Source organism: Entelurus aequoreus, linkage group LG14 (assembly GCF_033978785.1).
Source record: "Entelurus aequoreus isolate RoL-2023_Sb linkage group LG14, RoL_Eaeq_v1.1, whole genome shotgun sequence".
NCBI classification, from domain to species: Eukaryota; Metazoa; Chordata; class Actinopteri; order Syngnathiformes; family Syngnathidae; genus Entelurus; species Entelurus aequoreus.
In genome coordinates this window covers 13,013,283-13,025,782 of record NC_084744.1, presented here as the reverse complement: position 1 = coordinate 13,025,782, position 12,500 = coordinate 13,013,283, and the positions used below count along the sequence as shown (strand labels likewise).

The 12,500-nt window shown below is 39.7% G+C and overlaps 1 long non-coding RNA gene across 1 annotated transcript in view; it reads right to left on the bottom strand.

Annotated features, from left to right (window-relative positions):
* Positions 1 to 1,866: 1,866 nt before the first annotated feature.
* The window catches only part of LOC133664417 (uncharacterized), a 57,132-nt gene continuing 46,498 nt past the window's right edge, over positions 1,867 to 12,500 (bottom strand). Inside the window, exon 4 of the long non-coding RNA XR_009828578.1 lies at positions 1,867 to 2,085. This is a non-coding gene — a long non-coding RNA (uncharacterized LOC133664417). The remainder of the gene's footprint in view (positions 2,086 to 12,500) is intronic.

Here is a 12,500-nt window from a genome sequence, read left to right as displayed (position 1 = left end):
TTGCTCAATACTTTGTTGATGCACCTTAGGCAGTAATTACAGCCTCAAGTCTTTTTGAATACGATGCCATAAGCTTGGCACACTTATCTTTGGGCAGTTTTGCCCATTCCTCTTTTTTTGGATGGGAAGCGTTGGTTTTTATCCAGGATGTCTCTGTACATTGCTGCATTCATCTTAAGGCTGGAATATACTCTCGCATCGTGTAGCTTGCTTCCCCTGACGGCGTCTTGTTTGATTTGTAGTTCTGGGGGGTGGTGCCAGACTTGTAATTCTCTTCCAAAACACTAAGGGGCAGTGTCTCCAGAAGGACCACCTGTCGTTGACTAGATACTGTATTTCCTTCATGTGAAGAGTGACGATAGACGTCAACCACAACTTCTAAAATCTTCGTCTACACAGGAACTAATCATTCTGAATCTTCAGTTTACTTTTAATGGACGTTTTACTTATAAACCAGAGGAAAATACCTTTGTGAAGATGGACTCTGCAACTTCTGAACGAGTCGCGGCAGAGGACGTTATTATTATTTGCAACGCTATTCGGCCATTCAGGACATGGGACAAGAGAGAGCTATCATGTAAACAAAACTGTTAAATAACTATTGTAAGTTAACGACATATTTGTGTTTATCTGTACTGACCTGTTCAGAGTTTACATGTTTGTAAATATACCATGCTTGAAACATTATTGACCGAGAGTGGAAAGTTCTGTGTGTGGGGGGGGGGGGGGGAAAGGGGTGTCAGATTTGAACCAGTTGTTTGCACAAGATTGGCAATAAAAGTTAAAATGAGTGTTGTACTTTGTGACTTCTTCTGGACGCAACAACAACACAACAAGATGAAAAACGACACATTCAGTAATCATTTTTAGAGCGCACCAAGATATTAAGTACATATTATCAGTTTTCATGCAAATGTTTAATAACTCTTGTTTTATTTCATACAATAATGTTTGCATTTCAAGCATAAAGTCTGCTCGCCTGTGTTCACCAATCACAGTTCTGCGTTGCCGGCGACTCGAACCTAGGGATTTTTGGGAGGTGCTACGCAGGGGGAGGGGACAAGACGGCGTGGCCTACACAAGCTACGCGACACGAGAGTATACACCAGGCTTAAGTCTAGTCAGGGAGGCGACCAAGAACCTGATGGCCACTCTGTCAGAGCTACAGCATTCCTCTGTGGAGAGAGGAAAACCTTCCAGAAGGACACGTCCGGGCCGTTGGTCTTTTTTAATCCGGCCAGCCAGACATTAGAACTGAATTGAGCAAAGATCTGTTTTGAGAATTACCACCTCAAATTGATACTAAACTTTGACGCACTGGCTAAAAAGTGTGATCAACAACACTGCTTCTACTTAAAGAGAATGTAAGAGTTTACCCTTTAGTACTATTTGTATGTTTCTTTGATGTTCTGATATGATATTGTTAAAAATAGACGTATTATATTTCAATAGCCCATGCCTGAGAATAGTTCCAACAGATATGATATGCTTTGAAATGCATCATGTGCTCGCCCGGCCCGCCTGTCACATTTTTAAAAACCAACGTGGCCCCTGAGCCAAAAAGTTTGCCCACCCCTGCCTTAAGACCATGAGAAACAAACTTCTTTGGACAGATGAGACAAGGATTGAACTCTTTGGCGTAAAAGCCAGATGTCATGTTTGGAGGAAACCCGGCACCGCTCAACACCAGGCCAATACCATCATGGTGGTGGCAGCATCATCAGACAATCAATCAATCAAAGTTGACTTATAAAGCCCTTAATCACAAATGTCTCAAAGGGCTGCACAAACCACAACGACATACTCGGCTCAGATCCCACATCTGGACAAGAAAAAACTAAACCCTATGAAAACAATGACAAACCTTTGAAGGGACCGCAGATGTGGGGACCCCCTGGGTGACCGGTGCAATGGATGCCAAGTGGTCACGACATAATGTGAAAGTCCAGTCCGTTGGGAGACCAGCAGGGGGATAGTCTTACATGTAGACAAGTCAGCAGCGCAGAGATGTCACCAACTGATGCATAGAGCAGTGGTCTATCCTGGGTCCCGACTTTGAACACCTAGCGCCTCATCTGTGGTCACCTAATAACCTCTCCACGCAGAAGAGGAGGGTAGAGCAGAAAAGAGAGACAGCAGATTAACTGGTGTAAAAAAAGGGTAAATTTAAAGGCCAGATGAGTTTTAAAATGGGACTTGAAATGCTTCTACTGAGGTAGCATCTCTAACTGTTACCTGTAGGGCATTCCAGAGTACTGGAGCCCGAAAAGAAAACGCTCTAAATTCTGCAGACTGGGACGAATGTGACACATTTTAGCAATATTACGGAGATGATAAAAGGCTGTTTTAAGTAACACTCTTAATGTGTGACTTAAACAAGAGAGTTGGTTCGAAGATAATGCTGAGATTCTTTATCGAGTCGCTTTGTGTAATTGTTTGGTTGTCGAATGTTAAGGTAGTTTTATTAAATAGGTGCCGGTGTCTAGCAGGACCGATAATCAGCATTTCCGTTTTCTAATCGTTGAGATGCAAAAATCATGCCGTGGGGATGTTTTTAAGCGTCAGGAACTGGGAGACTAGTCAGGATAGGGGGAAAGATGAATGCAGCAACGTATAGAGACATCCTAGATGAAAACCAAGGCTTCCCATCCAATCTGATTGAGCTTAAGAGGTGCTGCAAAGAGGAATGGACAAAGAGGAAGTTAAAGTTAAAGTTAAAGTACCACTGGTAGTCACACACACACACGAGGTATGGTTAAATTACTCTCTGCATTTGACCCATCCCCTTGTTCCACCCTCTGGGAAGTGAGGGGAGCAGTGAGCAGTAGCAGTGGCCAAGCTCAGAAATAATTTTGGTGATTTAACCCCCCATTCCAACCCTTGATGCTGAGTGCCAAGCAGGGAGGTAATGGGTTCTATTTTTATAGTCTTTGGTATGACTCGGCCGGGGTTTGAACTCACGACCTATCGATCTCAGGGCGAACACTCTAACCACAAGGCCACTGAGCAGTTTGGAATAAGCCAGACTGCCCAAAGATAGCGATGCCCAAGCTTGTGGCATCGTATTAAAAAAGACTTAAGGCTGTAATTTCTGCCAAAGGTGCATCAACAAGAGCAAGTACTCTGAATACTTATGTTCATGTATTTTTTTTTTCCTTTTTTAATTTTTATAAATTTGCAAAATAAAAATAAAAAGGGTATTGTGTGTAAAATTTTGAGGACAAAAATGTATTTAGTCCATTTTTGAATAAGGCTGAAACATAACAAAATGCGGAAAAAGTGCTGTAAATATTTTCCGGATGCACAGGAGTTAAATAAGCTGACCCAAATATTAGAAAAGTGCTCTGATGCAATATGTGTTTTAGTAGAACGGAGGTACCTTCCAAATATGGTTTTGTGTTAAAAAACCCAATGATGTAAGGCGCATCCATGCGTCAGAGGCTGGCAGCGTGCGTACACAGGAAGTGCCAGAGGCAGCTGGGTACCACGGCAAGATGATGAGGATGGAGCGTGGAGGAAAGAGATGCCCGAGACACGAGGTAAGGCTTGATGCTGCCACGCTTTTTTTTTTTTTTAATGTGGAATGCTAATGATGACAGGATGTTGCAAAAACAACCCCCACCTTCTTTTTTCCGAGCCCGCCCTGCCCCCCACGAACACACATCCCCTCCCCATTATAGTCCAATTTTCCTTTGGTCGCCACATTGCTGGCTCAGCACCAACACAAGCCTTTCTTTTCCTGGCGGAGGCAAGGTCGATTATCACGCCTGCTGCAGGTCAGTGTTGCCACCAAGAAGCAATGATGTCACTTTGAAGGCGGCATTTTGAGCTTTTGCCACCACGCCGGACACAACATTAGGTACACCTGTACACTCAAATGATAGTGTTTCAATGATGCGTTTATGATTTTTCACTCTATTTGGGTAATGATTTAGCTTGTATGCAACAGGGAAGTACAACACGCGTTTACACTTGCACAATTCAACATGAAAAGGAGTAGGAAGAATCCGAGTTTATTTTATCCGACCCCTTCTTTAAGTCTCCCAACAATTCAGAATCAGGCCCACTATTTTGAAAACACACAAATAATTTGTAGCTGAGTAGTCGGAGTCACTCCAGTAACTTAAGACAAATACACCATAGCGAACTATAGATGGAATAAAATAAAATAGGCAGTTATCGTCATCAAACATTAGAGCATTACGAAATTACAGGTTGATACTGTGTTAGGTGCCGTTAAAAAGCAAGACAAACAATAACTAACATGCTAAAAATAAATATATAAATACCAGTACGAACAGCAGATACAGTAGTATGTGTATCTCGAATATACCTTTCTAATTGTAATGAACGGAAATCAGTTTAATTGGATAATATTTGAGCAACATTTAAACATGTAAAATACATTTTAAAAAGAAAAACAAACTTTTAGATAAGAAATATTGGTAACACTTTAGTATGGGGATTGATTGACTGATTGAAACTTTTATTAGTAGAGTGCAAAGGAAGAGAATACATTATATGAAACAGTACAGTTTACACAGTACAGTACATATTCCGTACAATTGACCACTAAATGGTAACACCCGAATAAGTTTTTCAACTTGTTTAAGTCGGGGTGCACATTAATCAATTCATGGTAAAACACATATTCACCATTAATTAGTTGCTTATTAACATGCAATTTAGTAACATATTGGCTCTTAATTAGTCATTATTAAGTACTTATTAGTGCCTTATTCTGCTCATTATACAACCAGTACGCCATCAACTAAGAGTCTTCCCTCAATAACCTCAGAATTATTGCTTATATCTTCCCCTAGTGTCCAAATAATTCTAAATTAAGTCTTTGTTACTTTAATAAGCAACTAATTAATGGTGAATATGTTCCCCATACTAAAGTGTTACCAAAATATTGTATTATACAACACAATAGAATGTACTACTCATAATTCAAGTACTTTTATAAAGTAACATAGTAATAATGTACAATATTTAGTTACCTTGGAGAGTGGACTTCTACGGTATATTTCCAGCTGCGTCTCCGTCAAATACATCATCAGCAGCTTTAATCTTTAAGAGGTTTTGCGCATTTACCATTTAGGAACTACAGCCAGGGACAATTCCAAAAGCCCCCCAAAACAGCGCCAACTGCCCAGGTGGGCCCCAGCGTGATTTGTTTTCAAACAGGGCTCAGAATTTCAAGCAGCACCCCGTGAAGTTCCTACTAACGTCTTCTCGCACACTTACTTTCCGTTGCATCATTTGAGTCTCAGGCTTCATGCCCCAAAGACGCGCGAAGGCATATTTGATGTATAAATAAGTGTGCGCTCAGATGTCTCCCTGTCGAATTAGAAGAGTTCCCTTCACCCTCCCCCGCCGTCGGTTCTTGTCAGGTCAGGGGCACAAGCATGAGAAACAACAGGCCTAATGATAATAACGTTCCGTTTTGCTTGGCACTAATGAAACAATTTAACAGTGTGTTTGTAGGTCTGCACTCATCATTCTGAGAAATGCATCTTGTTTTTTATAAGATCATTAAAATATTGAAAAAAATACATCTTATATTGTGTTGTACCGGTAAACCCTTATTAAATTGCATTATCAGGATCACCTGCGAGATAAACGCACGTGTGTGTGTGGGGGGGTGGGAGGGGATGAATTCCAAGCAGGTGGCCTATGACAATATCTTTTTACATAATCTATGATCCTAAGAAATGCAAATCAGTGCCACCATAAAGCAGCAATAAGGTGGGAGCCGATATGAGCGCCCTTGCCCTTTCCATAAGGTATCTATATGAATATTTATCATTCTTCCAATTTACACAGCACGGCACATTCATTTACAAGTTAATTAAACGGACGGCTGAATCTGATTTACGCGCTTTTAAAAATGTGTCGCGCCCTCTCATCCCCCTCCATTAGGGTCTTTAAAGGTTTCATAATTTAAGGAAAAACGGACAGTGTCTAACATGACAGCAAAGGTATCAAGGACTATTCAAAGCGGACCAACCCTCAATTTCCTGTCAGCGTAGGAACCTTCAAACTCTTTCAAAGGAGATCACAGACTTCATAGTCAATGTTTTTTAAAGGAGTAAACAAAAAAATAAGTAATTGTCCTGGATCAAAGCGAATACACCATCAAGGATTCAACTTTTATTTGTTTTGTTTGTTTGCGATAAGTTATTGTATTTTGTTTTATAACAGATTATTACAAACAGTGAATAAATTTAAAAAAAGATAGTGCCTGTCTTTGAAAAGGTATTTTTATTGTATTTTATTTTTCAAAATAAAAATGTAGTGCACAAATATTTATTTGATCTTTTATTTACACAGGAAAATTTTGCAGAGCCTGGCAGTCTATTTTGCGAGGGAGTCTTGCCACACAGAATACCGTATGGGTGGCACTGGGAGCAAGGTGGGTAAGGTGCCCTGCCCAAAGACACAACGGCAGGGACTATAGATTTGTACCAGGAAGCCTTTAAGGTTTTAGACCAGTGGCCCCCAACCACCGGGCCGTGGCCCGGTATCGGTCCGTGGATCGATTGGTACCGGGCCGCACAAGAAATAAAAAATAAATAAAAACATTTATTTTTTATTTATTTTAAATTAAATCAACATTAAAAACACAAGATACACTTACAATTAGTGCACCAACCCAAAAAACCTCCCTCCCCCATTTACACTCATTCACACTCATTCGCACAAAAGGGTTGTTTCTTTTTGATATTAATATTTCTGGTTCCTACATTATATATCAATATAGATCAATACAGTCTGCAGGGATACAGTCCGTAAGCACGCATGATTGTATTTTTTATGACAAATAAAAATGTAAAAAAATTAATTAAATAAAAATACCATACCCCCCCCTCCTTTTCCATAGAGCGTCAAAAGGTCAACACTTTACTGTAGCTCAGGGGTCTCAATTTCAAATGCAACTAGTTAGCCTGTAAAAAAAAATCTATAGATTTTACGACAAAAAAACAAACTGGCAGCTCAGTCGCCAGAATTTTACCATCAAATTTACGGTGTTTTTACACCAAATTACAGTAAATTGAAAAACTGTACCACTGTTGTTTTTTTACGTTACAATTCTGGTGACAGTTTTTTACCGTAAAATCTACGGCCAGTTGTATATAATGCATTACCACCAATTCAAAAACATTACCAATGTTATTTTTACTGCAAAATTCTGGCGACTTAGTTGCTGCTTTTTTACCGTAAAATCTACGCTCTTTTTTTACAGTGCATTACTGTAAATGGTAAAAATGGTACCACTCATGATTTGACGGTAAATTTCTGGCAACTGAGCTGCCAAGTTTTTATAGTAAAATCTTTTTTTTTTTTTTACAATGTAGCTTTGGAGACATGCCATCGATGATTGTGCAGCTTGAAATAAGTGAATATGTATTGAATTTGCTAGCCACCCTTCGGCGGGCTAAATGAAATGACACGATGGGCCAAATTTGGCCCTCAGGCTCCACTTTGGCCACCTCCGTACGAAAAGGTTTGCATGTATAAAAACATGGGTAAACTTGATAGCATGCACAAAGTTGTACCGTCAGAAAACTAAATAGTAGAGACATATCGTCTATCCAGCATTTCCATTATTGATCTGAGAAGAAGCCATGCAGTCACAGAAAGGAGCTATGCTACACTATATTGCCAAAAGTATTTGGCCACCTGCCTTTACTCACATATGAACTTGAAGTGCCATCCCATGGAATTGTCCAAAATGTTTTGGTATCCTGGAGCATTCAAAGTTCCTTTCACTGGAACTAAGGGGCCAAGCCCAACTCCTGAAAAACAACCCCACATCATAATTCCTCCTCCACCAAATTTCACACTCTGCACAATGCAGTCCGAAATGTAGCGTTCTCCTGGCAACCTCCAAACCCAGACTGGTCCATCAGATTGCCAGATGGAAAAGCATGATTCATCAGTCCAGAGAACGCATCTCCACTGCTCTAGAGTCCACGTACTGCACGTGGGCTAATTGGAAGGTCACATGAAGTTTGGAGCTCTGTAGCAACTGACTGTGCAGAAAGTCTTTGCACTATGCGCTTCAGCATCTGCTGACCCCTCTCTGTCAGTTTACATGGCCTACCACTTGGTGGCTGAGTTGCTGTTGTTCCCAAACTCTTCACTTTTCTTATAATAAAGTTGACTTTGGAATATTTAGGAGCGAGAAAATTTCACGACTGGATTTGTCGCACAGGTGGCATCCTATGACAGTTCCACGCTGGAAATCACTGAGTGCGGCCCATTCTTTCACAAATGTTTGTAGAAACAGTCTCCATGCCTAAGTGCTTGATTTTATACGCTGGACCAAGTGATTAGGACACCTGATTCTCATCATTTGGATGGGTGGCCAAATACGTTTGGCAATATAGTGTAATACAAAGCACATGCTACCTTCGGTAAGTAGAATCACAGCTGACCTGGACTTTCAAAAGTTCTCTTGCCGTCTGAGATGTGTTGTATCTGAAATAGCTGCAATCGCTTTCTCTTAAGGTATTCATGTGTGATTTCCACAAGCGTCTGTACATGTAGAGGAAGGAGAAACACGGGCATGTCTGGATGACTCGCCTCCATATTTCTAGTGTTTACCTCCAAGTGGAAACAGGTTGTTATGAAACTGGCTGTGGCACGTTCTTTCTGACGTCACTTCCTGTGTGGGACGCAGTCTTTCTGGCGTTACTTCCTCTCCGAACTCAGTTTGTAAACGATCAATGAGTCCATACAAAGCTAAGAGCCGGAGATTCAAAAAATACACGGCGCACTTACCCGTGTAAAAAATTATCCAAGGAGGGGGACCTTAAACAATGGTTTAGTGTGGCCGAAACGGGGCTTAGGTTAAATAATTATTTGTTTAAGGAGTTATCCGGCTTAATGTAGAACGGGCCTAAAGGAATACTTTTTAATTCCATGTTTAATCCATCATTCCTGTCTAGGTGGTTACACTGTCACAGTGCGGAAAGATGACTTTCACAGGCTTCATAAAGCAGATTACAATCGCCAATCTGATGAGATCAGATTAGAGATAAGCAGGAGGGATGTGGCGGGGGTTAAAGATTAGTCTATTGCATATGTATGAGTCGTAGTCAAACAGGGCGCTACATGACGAGGACTAGTAGACGCATAGTCTTCCGCCAAGCGACGACGCCTCAACTCATTAGCAAAACAGATTAAGGACAAAATCCCGAAATTGTTGTGTTTTTGCAAGTTCAGGAGTATTGTTTTTTCAGGCCTTTAATTGAATAGATTAACCGCTGTTGCAGCTTACTCTGTTAAAGATGACGGTTCAGTCAGCCATACCAAAGACCCCTGACCCCTCACTCCCCCATCCCCCTTCAGTGTGCAGCTTAACAATAACGACAGTATGCTGAAGTGCCTTCATTAAGGGCCAAAATGTAATCCCCAAAATATGTTTTTATATGTTTGTCACAACAAGATCAGACAAGGAGGACACAAGGTTCAACAGAAAGAAATGTAACTTAATGGCCATGGCAATGGAACCATTCACTATTTTTGGCTCCTTACATTTTCGCCCATAATTGACTAAATTTTCAGATCAATACCACAGAAGAGAGAAATTGAACTTTTCTGGCAGTTAATTTCTACAAGTCATAGATCTTCGTCAGACTGCACCGGAGGCGAGGATGCGTCGTGCACTGATGGAGAATGTTGCCGTTATTGGACACGCTTGCATTGGGAATTATGCGTTTGACGACATGGGTCAACAGGAATAATGGAAACATTTATATGTTGTTTTTTTAACTTGACTCTGATTTTGAACACTGCAGTTATTATTCAGCAGTGATATAAATACAAGTGCTATGAAAATAAGAAACAAAAAGTATGTGCAACATTGCAACCTTCAAGCTTAATAAAAGCACCAACATTACGCAAAATCCTACAGTCCAAAATATTTATTGTGGAGGACATTAAGCTGCACTCGTGTGAGAAGTTTCAAGTCAATCAGATTTATCGAATGGAAGCTGTGGTTTTTTCAATTCTGAACTATTGTGGCATAACAATAAGAATATTTTCCTTGTCTCCAAGGATTCTTTGTGGAGGACATTAAACTAACTATAAGCTACTTGGGTGAGAAATTGGTGTGGACCTTTGAGTTGTGTACTTTTGTGGCTTAACAACCAGTTTCTTTTTGGGGTCTAATGAATCCTGTGTGGAGGACATTAAATTGTATTTTGTGAGAAGTGTCTAGTCGAATATTGGTACATTTTCTTCATTATTTTGGATGAAGCCCTTTAAAATGTGTACCTTTGTGCCAGAACAACCACCTTTTTTTACTGTGGTCCAAAGGATTTTTTTGTTGAGGACATTAAGTTGAACTTGTAAGAGAAGTTTCAAGTCAATCAGTATAGGATAGAGAGTGTGGCCTTTTCTATTCTGTACTTTTGTGGCCTAAGAACCACATTTTCTTCCTAGGTTCCAAATGATTTTGTGTGGAGGAAATTAAGTTGTACTTGTGTGAGAAGCTTCAAGTCAAATTTCTGTAACTCCAGTGTTTCCCACACATTCGTTTATTTGTGGCGGCCCGCCACGAAATAATTATGTACGCCACAAATAAAATAAAATAAAAAAATTATTTTATTTTTTTTTGTCCTGTCCAGCTTCTCGGGAAAATCATATAGCTGATGTAGATGCCCATATAGGCTGTTCAGATTTACTTTACAAAAGAGAAGTGTAGGATACTTCTCTTGTTGCCTTATTTGTATTTGACCACTACTGTTTTCTGTTTATTTGTTACTGACTGTGGCAGGACACCTCTGCCTCTGTTTCACTTTATGTTGCTGGTAAATAATATGGTTGTAGTAGTAGGCTAAAGTTAAATTATTTAGTATGCACTAATTAAAGGGGCAGAGCTTTAAGAGACATTTTAGCTTTTATATTTTATAAGATATATTTTTTGTAAGAACCACAATTAATAAATATATTTCAATGAATAACTTATTGTTCAAATCTGTATATAAATATGTACATACATTTTTGTAATTATATTGTAAAATGGATGGATGGATGGATGGATGGACGTTTAAAACAAAACTGTTATTATTAATTAGTAAGTATATATATTTTTTGCCTTTTTAGAGAAAATCATATCATTGTAGTAAATTATGCAAATTCATCGATGATGTCATGGTGACCACGCCCATAGCCACGCCCATAGCCACACCCCCACCGCCACAGGTATCTTGGCAGTTTATGGGAAACACTGAACTCTACCACACATTTTTGGGTGTGGACCTTTAAATTCTGTACTTTCGTCGCCTAAGAACCACTGTTTTTTTTCCAGGGGTCCAAATCATTTTGTGTGGAGGACATAAGGTTGTACTTGTGTGAGAAATGTCAAGTCAATTAGAATTATAAGATAAAGGGTGTGGCCTTTTCAATTATGTGCTTTTGTGGCCTAAGAACCACATTTCCTTCCTATGTTCCAAGTGATTTTGTGTGGAGGACATTAAGTTGTACTTATGTGAGGAGTTTCTAGTCAAATTTTGGTAAATCTACCACACATTTTTGGGTGTGGCCCTTTAAATTCTGTACTTTCGTGGCCTAAGAACCATTGTTTTTTTCCTGGAGTCCAAATCATTTTGTGTGGAGGACATTAGGTTGTACTTGTGTGAGAAATGTCAAGTCAATTAGAATTATAAGATAAAGGGTGTGGCCTTTTCAATTATGTGCTTTTGTGGCCTAACAATGGGAATCTCTTCCTGGTCTCCAGAGGATTTTGTGTGGGGGGACATTAAACTGAACTTGTGTGAGAGATTTTAAGTCACATTTCGGTAAATCTACTACACATTTTTGGGTGTTGACCTTTAAATTCCGAACTTTTGTGGCCTAACAACCTCAGTTTTGCTGGGATTAATTTTGTTGTTGTTGAAGACAATAAGTTGTACTTATGTGAGGAGTTTTTAGTCAAATTTCGGTAAATCTACCACACATTTTTGGGTGTGGCCCTTTAAATTCTGTACTTTCGTGGCCTAAGAACCACTGTTTTTTTCCAGGGGTCCAAATAATTTTGTGTGGAGGACATTAGGTTGTACTTGTGTGAGACATTTTAAGTCAATCAGAATTATAAAATAAAGGGTGTGGCCTTTTCAATTCTGTACTTTTGCAGCTTAACTATGGGAATCTCTTCCTGGTCTCCAAAATATTTTGTGTGGGGGTACATTAAACTGTACTTGTGTGAGGGATTTTAAGACACATTTCGGTAAATCTACTACAAATTTTTGGGTGTTGACCTTTAAATTCCGAACTTTTGTGGCCTAACAACCTCAGTTTTGCTGGGATGAATTTTGTTGTTGTTGAGGACAATAAGTTGTACTTATGTGAGGAGTTTTTAGTCAAATTTCGGTAAATCTACCACACATTTTTGGGTGTGGCCCTTTAAATTCTGTACTTCCGTGGCCTAAGAACCACTGTTTTTTTCCAGGGGTCCAAATAATTTTGTGTGGAGGACATTAGGTTGT